The following is a 9705-nucleotide window of genomic DNA, read 5'->3' on the forward strand; positions in this document are numbered from 1 at the left end:
AAAAGCTCGCTAGTTTACCAACAGTACTGTTGTACAGATTTTTTTTTTTTTTTTTTTTTTTTTTTTTTTTTTTTTTGCCACTTGAGGTTTTTCTTGGTGCTCTAGTGACAGACCCAGGCTTATAACACGTTCATTCTCCAAATGATCATCGTAAGTATCCAATAACTTTTGGTGTCGGGTTGTCTCTGAAGCTGAAAAACGTTCTTCGTGCCTTGATCTTGTCTATATCCACTCGGAGATTACAGTTATTACATGGGCTTATGGCAGAGAAAAGAAGGCAGGATTCATACCATCATAAGATCATTTTATTTGTTTTCTGTAATGTGGGTAATTTGCAGCAGTATAATAAGTCTTGGCAGCAACTTTTGGTTGTAGAGCCTTGTTATTAAATATTTGTGCATTTTTAACACTTTATATTTTGGTATATATTCCGTGATTGGTAAAGAAGAAGCACATTATATTTTTTTATCTTTTGTATTATACAGTACAAGTTTAGAATAACTACAGTAGGAAGTGCAACCCAGAAAGATTGAGATTGGACTCTGATGACATGCAGGTAGATAATGCAAGTACACTACATTCTGTACAGTGGTTAGATTAGATTTATTTTGTATGGTGACAAAGTTTAAGATAAGGGTAAAATATACCCAATACTGTTTGTCTTGTATTCCATGATCAATTATCATCATTCTGTCTTTAATAATAAACTCATCACAACTATCTCAGTCTGATCTCTCTCTCTCTCTCTCTGGCCAGATCTAAATTTTCTGATTGCATTACTAATAATGTATTCCCTATTTAGTTTCAATATGTTTTGCACTGACTTGAAATGTCAAGGTTTATATGATGGTAAAAAGAAGATTAATATTGAGGTTGGAAAGGAGTCATCTCCACGGGAGCACGATAATGAAAACTTGGAGATTCTTTGGTAAGAACTAGTTTTCTGCTTTTCTGTATTTGATTAATATTTCTTACTGGAGATAGCATTGCATCAGTGAAAGCCTTAAAAATTGCAGTCAGTAACACTGACTGCAATTTACTGAACAAATCCACAAGGGCCGTGATGAGGGTTCGAACCTAAGCACGGGATGCTCCCAGCTGCGCCTTAGTCAGCTGTGCCACGACATGGTAAAAAGAATTGCAACCTGGAGTACTGCTGCCCTCACTAGGATCTTGTGGATTTGTTCATTTGATATATGAGGCTATTGTGATCTGTGTGTGTGTATAATTTACTGTTACTCTGAAACAATATGGGATGCACTGATGTAGACATTAACTATGTTACTGATATGAGGGTAGACAAGAAGCTGATATAACTTCTTGGTGAATATATTACTGAGGTGCATGTAAATGTATATAGATGTTTAAAATGTGTTACAGCTCAACTGTGCACATCTGCAGAGTTACCTATCATGCAGGTGCCATGGAATGTAGAACCAAGAGTTATACACTCCATTATCAGTCTGAAATATTGATAATAATGTGTATGACTTAAGATTGATAATGGAGTAAAGGTGAACCTTACTTAACATCAGGGTTAGATTCCTGAAAACCGTGACTTTAACAGAAATGACGCTAAATGAAACCAGAAACCTTATAGGTCTTATAAGCAAGGGTTATGTTCCTAGGGTGTTAGGAAAGATGATATTGGTAATGTTTTGCTCATTCATCCTTATACTTACTTTTAGCTTAGTTTCTAATGATATCTTTTGTTTATTTAGCCTTTCATTAGGATTACTGCCTGTTATAGGCCATTTACCCATCATGCCTTCTTGTCCAAGGAAATTTTTTACTAATAATATTGAGCTTGGAACTTGCACACCTTGTTTATGTCCATGATCAGCTGGCAAGATGCATTTGTTTCGGCAGCAGCTAAATTCACTTAATAAGTTAACATAGCATGTGGTTGTATTATGTTATACAGTGTGGTACAGTATTATATAATTTTTATGTATAGTACTGTACAGTATTTTGTGCTATTACTTTCAGTAAACAAAAAGTTTAGTGTTTAGTGCAGTATACAGTGTCCACTGACAATGTGGGTGTTAACCACTCATATACTAAATTTTATTTTTCTATTAGTATCATAAGCTTTCACATAGTTTTCTCTATCTTACATTAGAAAACTTAAATTCCAGGACTGTTGGTACATCTGATGTTAAATTTATTTATTTTCTAATGATATAAAAATGAAATGACATTAACTGGGGCGATGTTAAACAAGATTTACCTGTACTTGCCTTGGCTTTTGGACTCTGTTTGCGATCTTAGCTAAAGTTATTATTCATCATGCAAAACAAGAGCTAGATATATAGCAATGAGCAAATATGCTGCAACCAGTTTAGACTACTCCTAAACATAATGGGCAGTACTACCTGACCTGTAACTGTGTTCAAAAGAGAACTGATAAACTACTTCTCCAAAGAATACCAGATCAGCCAGGCTGTAATTCATACGTGAGACTGCAAACAGCAGTGTCTAACAGTTTGGTTAACCAGGCCTCCCTGGGTTGTGGGGGGACATTGATTCCTGACACCAACAATAGGGAAAATATTGACCAGACCACACACTAGAAAGTGGAGGGACAATGGCGTTTCAGTCCATCCTGGACCATTCTCAAGTCAATTTTTCAACCACGTTATTGTGACTCATCGTCTGCATCTGAATAGGGAAAATGAGATGCATTTGTGTTTACAAAGTCTGCAATGTGTACACACTATGTTCGGCATCAGTTCAGCTCCCTCCTGTGGCTAAATTCCTTGGTATTATGAGTTTGTTTAATTAGTAATTATTCAGAATTATTATTAGTACAGTACTGCTTCTACATTGGTATCTATATCCATTTTATTTTAATGCCTCGTAGTTCAGCCATAAAGTACCTGGCTTAGTTCATGGTTATTAATAATCATAATATTGTATTTGTAATTATTATGGATTATTATTTAGCGGCTGTAATGACTTAGTAGCTTATAATGTGTATGGAGAGATCCTGACAGAGGAAACTGGATAAATTCTGCAATTATTGTCACACTGGAAAACTATAAAGCACAAACATGAGCCAAGACAGGGAAAGTGATGGTTGTGTCACTCATAAACTCGTATGTTCAGTATACTGGAATTGTCTTATCCACTAAAGTATTATACTTCATAAGTATTATTATACGTACTTCAGTGTTGATAAATATGTTTAACGTAAACAGATTGTACCGGCAATTTACATAATTTCAAAATTACATGTGCCAAGACTTATAAATTATAACATTTAAATGAGCAACTAATGGCTATAGGTGCTCCTCTTGTTGCCCGAGGAAGCCATTTTTTTCCTATGTCTGCAGTAAACTTGCATGACAGTTAGCGAGCGGACGGTGGTTTAGTGTGTGCTGCAGAACATTCATCTTCCGAGGGACTCTGCAAGGGCTTTACAATTTTGGCAGTGATGAATTTAGTTCTCTATATTACCCAAGATTTTTTAAGATGATAATGGAATTTGGTTGAAACTCAAACTAAAACATTAATTCTTTACAAAGGGCTGAATGTTAAAATTTAAAACTGTTGTCTTGCCCCTATCAAATCTGATTTAGGAATGTATTTTGTATTGATAGATAATTAAAACTCGATCACAGTGGCTTTGGCATTGACAGAATGTAAAATGTGATTGTACCTTTAATAGAGTACTGTACCATTATATTTAAAGAAATTATGTTTTCAAACTAAATTTGGATATGAATGTCTTAGGATCTCCATTAAACATGAAATCTTAATTTATCTTACAACACAAACTGATACCTTACAGAAATACTTGCAAGTTTCTCATTGTTAGGGACAAAAAATAATAGAGAAGCCAACACTGTCAGCAGACTTCGATTCATATTTAAACAGAGCAGTAGTGTGTAAATGTCTGTGAAAATATCAAGAAGACATTTCAGTATAGGGGAAGGGGCAGGGGAGGGGGTTACAAGTCTTCACCTGGTTGACCTGACCCCCAACCAGAGAGGCCTGGTCAAGACCCCAGGCCACGGGGACATTGATCTTGGAATCATCAACAGGTAAGTGACTGATAGTATGGGTTAGGACTTTACAGAACTTAAACAAGCGGGACTCTCCAAGGGAAAAGGGGATAAGGTAGGCATTATATGAGAAGACACATTGCAAGAATGCTGACTAAGAAGCTTGCAAATGGACAATCTGTGCTGTACAAGAAAACATCTGCATAGTTTTCAATTGGAGCACCAGTTGGTATGCAGTACAAGGCTTTGTAGGGTCTGTGAAGTATTGAAGGCAATGGCGACTGCAGTTGTCTTTTCAATGGAACACTTACCTCTGCATACATGCTCTGGATTGTGGAAGAACAAAATGCACCCTGAAACTGAGGCACGGGCACATAAGATGCAGAGCAGCAAAATAATAAGAGACAAAATAATAATAATAATAATATAATATATCTATGTGCATTTGGAGGAGAACTCCATTACCTACACCGTAGTGTATGCGGGTTATAGGTAAAACATGCACTGGCGATCAGCTTGATACTTCCAGACTCGTAGTGGATCTGGGTGAATACCAGTTCGTATAATCTTTACCATACCATGGTTCATGGGTTAAGGTGTGTATCTGGGGTTACCCCAGAATGCTAGTTTGATCCCAGTCATGCTCCAAAGATTTTCTCAATGAAGAGTCGATTGCCAACCTAATGCACATGCTGGGGCACTCATAGTCCATTTAGTTCCATTTACTAATCACAAATGATGACCAATGGTCACAAGTTCTAAGAGGTTCCTCATATTACATTTATGTCCATTTTACTCTTTGAACACTGAGGCTAATAATGCAGGTGTCACTGAATATTGCTATGCAAGAATTAATTCTTTCTAGGGTAGTGCCCCTCAGCCCATGAAAGTTACAAGAATATTAGATTTCTTGTATATATAAATAAATAAACAGAAAAATAATAATGATGGCAATTACTTTAAAACAATGTAGCAACTGTTAAATATGCATTTTAATAATTTCTAGTTCCCCTTGTTAAAGATGGCTCTTCTAGGTAGCAATGTAGAAAATAATGACAAAACACTGATGATTTTATCAGTACCCTAATGCAACCAGTTACTGGTGCTGATTTTTTCAGTACCAGTAACACAAGGTAACCCTGTATAATGTACTGTATATCAAGTGTAGATTAACTGTACACAGTCTAAATGTTTTTATGGCAGAGCTTGTAACAAAAATATGGCTGGGAATCTATATGCAAAGCAACTTTCTGAGCAGTCGTACGGTATCCTCCTAAGGTAAGATCTGCTGTGTCATGTACAGCTAGGCAGGATGATGAATAGGTACTACTGAGTCACTAGAGGAGAATTCAGTCTATCTCAGAATGACTTCAACAAGTGACTGCCAACAGAGGCATGTGTGTACTAGTGCTGACCAACATGTGACATAGCCAGGGCGAATGTTCATTTCTGAGAACCTTGAGGTGTGAACAAATCTATGTTCACACCTCAATCTTTGAACATCATATCAAATCAAACTATGCACTCCCATGCTTGAGGTGTACATAGTGCTATACAGTATCTGTTAACAAATGCAACTGTTTTATGTAACCAGAAAAAGAACCCAAGCAACCTACCTAACCTGTTGAGGCCAATGCGTAGAAAAACGTCAATATGTTGGTGCTTTAATTTATACTACTGTAATTTCATGTTGCATTATAAATATATTAGTTGGTTTTGTAAACAAATTACATATTAGTGGACAGCTCTTCAGATTCGTAGTCCTGAGGTTCCAGGTTCGATTCCTGGTGGAGGCAGAGACAAATGGGCAAAAAGTTTCTTTCACCCTGATGCCCCTGTTACCCAGCAGTAAATAGGTACCTGGGAGTTAGACAGCTGCTACGAGCTGCTTCCTGGGGGGTGTAACAAAAAGGAGGCCTGGTCGAGTACTGGGCTGCAGGGACGCTAAGCCACAAAATCACCTCAAGATAGGTGAGAGGATGGGTTGACCACAGATTGACCACCACTTAGTGGTGGTCAACGTAGGGAAGCTAGCAAACATTTAATGCTAGGCAAGAGTCAAGGACAAAGTGTACTCCAGTGACTCCGTAGCTCCTTTTAAGACCTGTAAGGATGTTTTAAAACTGTGGCACTGGTGCCCAAATTTCATCCTTATCGCAAAGTAAAAATTATAAAGTAAAGACTAGTAAAGTAAAGACTAAAGTAAAGTAAGACTGTACCCGACACATAAGAAGAACATAAGAACAAAGGTAACTGCAGAAGGCCTATTGGCCCATACGAGGCAGCTCCTATCTATAACCAGCCAATCCCACTCATATACTTGTCCAACCCGCGCTTGAAACAATCGAGGGACCCCACATCCACCACATTTCATGACCATACCTAGAGCATATCTGGAGAGGGTTTCACAAGTTCCACTCCCCGAGCCCAGACTGGGGCCAGGCTCAACCATATGACAAGATTTACCTTAGGTATCAGTCAAATTGCAGTATTATTCTAAGAGTCTGATCTAATGATATTCAAAAAAATTATTCTTATTCACTTTCATTTACAGGATTATTCTCTAGCATTCATCATATATCAATATTTGCTATACAGTACACTATATGGTAAACATGCTATATTACATGCCAAGGACAAATTATTTCAAGGTTGTGTGTTGCAGTTATGTGAATTAATAATAAATACTGTAACTACTATTAACTTTTTTTCATCCTTTCAGTTGACAGTTTTGAGCTTTATCACATTTGCTACCTTCAGGAAAAGGAGAATGAAACTGTATGATGTGTACGTTTGAGATTCATTTACTTTTCTGTAGGCTTAGTATAACTTAGGAATAAATATTGAACAAGTTCACTTATGAACACTTAATGTAATAAAAACTTCACCTTACTGTCAGAACTGCATTGTCTTCCTTACAGTCGCATATCTCGTAGTAGTAGTAGTAGGCATCCATTAGTCTCAGGAGACTATGAAGTTGTGCTCTGGTTGTTGGTCTGGAGTGACCTCTCCAGGGTGCAAAGCCAGGGTAGGTTGATACAGGAGAGAAGCTGTCACCCAAGCAGCAGGTCCTCTCTCTCTCCACGGAGCCGAAAGTCTCCAATGGAAAGGCAAACACCCATACGAATGGTTCCAGCGCTGTGGGAGGAACTGTCAGGACGAGGTTGAAGGTAACGAGGAACTGTCCTGAACTCGAAGTTCGTGAAAGAAGGCACATGGACTCCAAACCCGGAGACCGCAGTGATCGGGGCCAGAGAAGAACCACTCCAACAAGGGCAAGAATGACCCCAGCCTCCTGAAGCAGAGCTTGGGCCGCTCGAGCCCCCAGGGGGTGGACAACCGAGTCCCACACCTACGGGTTCCAGACAGAGATAATCACAGCCCCCTTTTACCTGAGGCTGGCTTCCTTCATGATCCAGCAGAAGAAAGAGTTATAATGTCATAGAATGTCATAGTTTTCAAGTTGCTTTCTTTCCCTATCCCTCCATAAAATCCTGTGAATGTCTTTGGCATCAATAGTCGTGACTTTTTGCTTTCATATTGGTAAGTTCTCAGGATGGGCATGAAAATTCATCAGATCCCTTACCCAAACATACAAATGTGTCGAAAATGACTCAAAATTACATTTGCATATGATTGTGCACTAGCCTATTTATCACTTTTTTTGTTATTATTATAAACACATTTAGGTACATCTGCATTTGTGCAGCTACCCTAAACTATATGAAGCGGAGTACAGATTGTGTCAAAAAACTAGCTACTTGATGCTAAAAATCCCCATCACATAGGATGATTACAGAGGCACGTGATACCTGCTTGATCGGGTTCTGGAAGTTGTTCTACTTCCCAAGCCCGGCCCGAGGCCAGGCTTGACTTGTGAGAGCTTGGTCTAACAGGCTGTTGCCTGGAGTGGCCCGCAGGCCCACATATCCACCACAGCCCGGTTGGTCTGGCACTTCGTGAAGAAAACTGCATTTCTTATACTCTCTGGGAGGATGTTGAACAACCATGAACCTCTGATGTTTGTACAGTGTTCTCTGATTGTGCCTATGGCACCCCTGCTCTTCACTGGTTCTATTCTGCCTTTTCTTCCATATCGTTCACTCCAGTACAGTATGTTATTTTACTGTGTAGATTTGGGACTTGGCCCTCCAGTTTTTTCCACATGTATATTATTTGATCTCTCTCGTCTCCTTTCTAGCGTGTACATTTGGAGAGCTTTAAGATGATCCCAATAATTTAGGTGCTTTATCGCATCTATGTATGCCGTATATGTTCTCTGTATTCCCTCTATTTCAGCAATCTCTCCTGCTCTGAAGGTAGAAGTGAGTACTGAGCAGTAGTTAAGACAGGACAGCACAAGTGATTCTGTGAATGTACAACCATTTTGATGGGATCCCTGGATTTGAAAATTCTCGTAATCCATCCTATCATTTTTCTGGCTGACACAATACAGTATTTGCTTGGTTGTGCTCCCTAAACGTTAAGTCATCAGACATCATTATTCCCAAATCCTTTACATGCTTCTTTACATGCTGGTAAGTAGTCTGCTTTGGCAAACTCACAAGAGTGAATAAGGTAGCAGTGATACTAAAAGTCCCCATCTCGCAGGATTGTTAAGTCATACAGGGCCATATGTTCAGTAGCCTGCACTGGCAAATTTTGGATGAATTATGAGGATATCCTCAAGAACACGAGAGTATCTGGTTACCTGGTTACCTGGTACCTAGAGTGAATAAAGTAATTGCAAAGCTCCAGGTATCTCATGCCAACGGGTCTGAATGGTCTGATAACTGGGCATTCGATGATGTAGTGTGCAAGATAATGCTCCAGTGCAGAACTCTTAAGACTTCTTGCAGAACTCTAGGGTTCAGGGAACCCGTTAAAAACAGCTCGACCTCCTGAAGTGTTTACAATGTCACTAAACTGATGTTCCAAATTGCCCAACCCTAACAACTAAGGGCCCACAAATAGAAAACAGGACACCATGTAAATTTTGTGAGCCACTTTGATTTTTAGTACATCACTTTTTGGCCTTAAGAGAATTTATAAGACAAAATACAAGAGGATGGGGTTAGAGAAACAGTGCCCTAGTGTGGAAAAATTACAGTATGTAAAAAAAAACATTACGGTATTTGTGACACTCAACCCTTTGTAATTTGACTACTAATACATTACCCAGTGTGGCACCTTTTTCACCTTATGAAATCCTTATGCATTGTCACAATGGCATCATATCACTTCTAAGTGGCCTTGGCAATGCACTCGCTCTTGACTTCACTGTGGAGCTTTGCACAATCCCGTGTTCCGTGACATGTTTGGTTCACTAATATTAAATAAATATTTCCATCTTGATTATGTTGACAAACCTGCAGTTGCTGATATCTAGGTCTAGGACCTGCCTGGTCGAGGATCAGACCGCGGGGACGCTAAGCCCCGAAATCATCTCAAGGTAAGTGCATATTCACCTTCTGTCCATTGTCTAAAGTGTTAATCTCCATTCCCAACAGTCTGGCACACACTTCTTTGAGGTCCAGCCTTGGGAACAGGTTAACCGCAAGTTGGTAAGGTTTTGATAAAGATCGTCAAAAGTACAGTATCCTGATAAATGCATTATAATTCTTCCACACCATCTTGTTAGATGCAGGGCTCTTCAATATTGCAATGATGATGTTGAAGGGGCATAATTCTATATGTG

Source organism: Procambarus clarkii, chromosome 43 (genome assembly GCF_040958095.1).
Source record: "Procambarus clarkii isolate CNS0578487 chromosome 43, FALCON_Pclarkii_2.0, whole genome shotgun sequence".
Taxonomy (NCBI): Eukaryota; Metazoa; Arthropoda; class Malacostraca; order Decapoda; family Cambaridae; genus Procambarus; species Procambarus clarkii.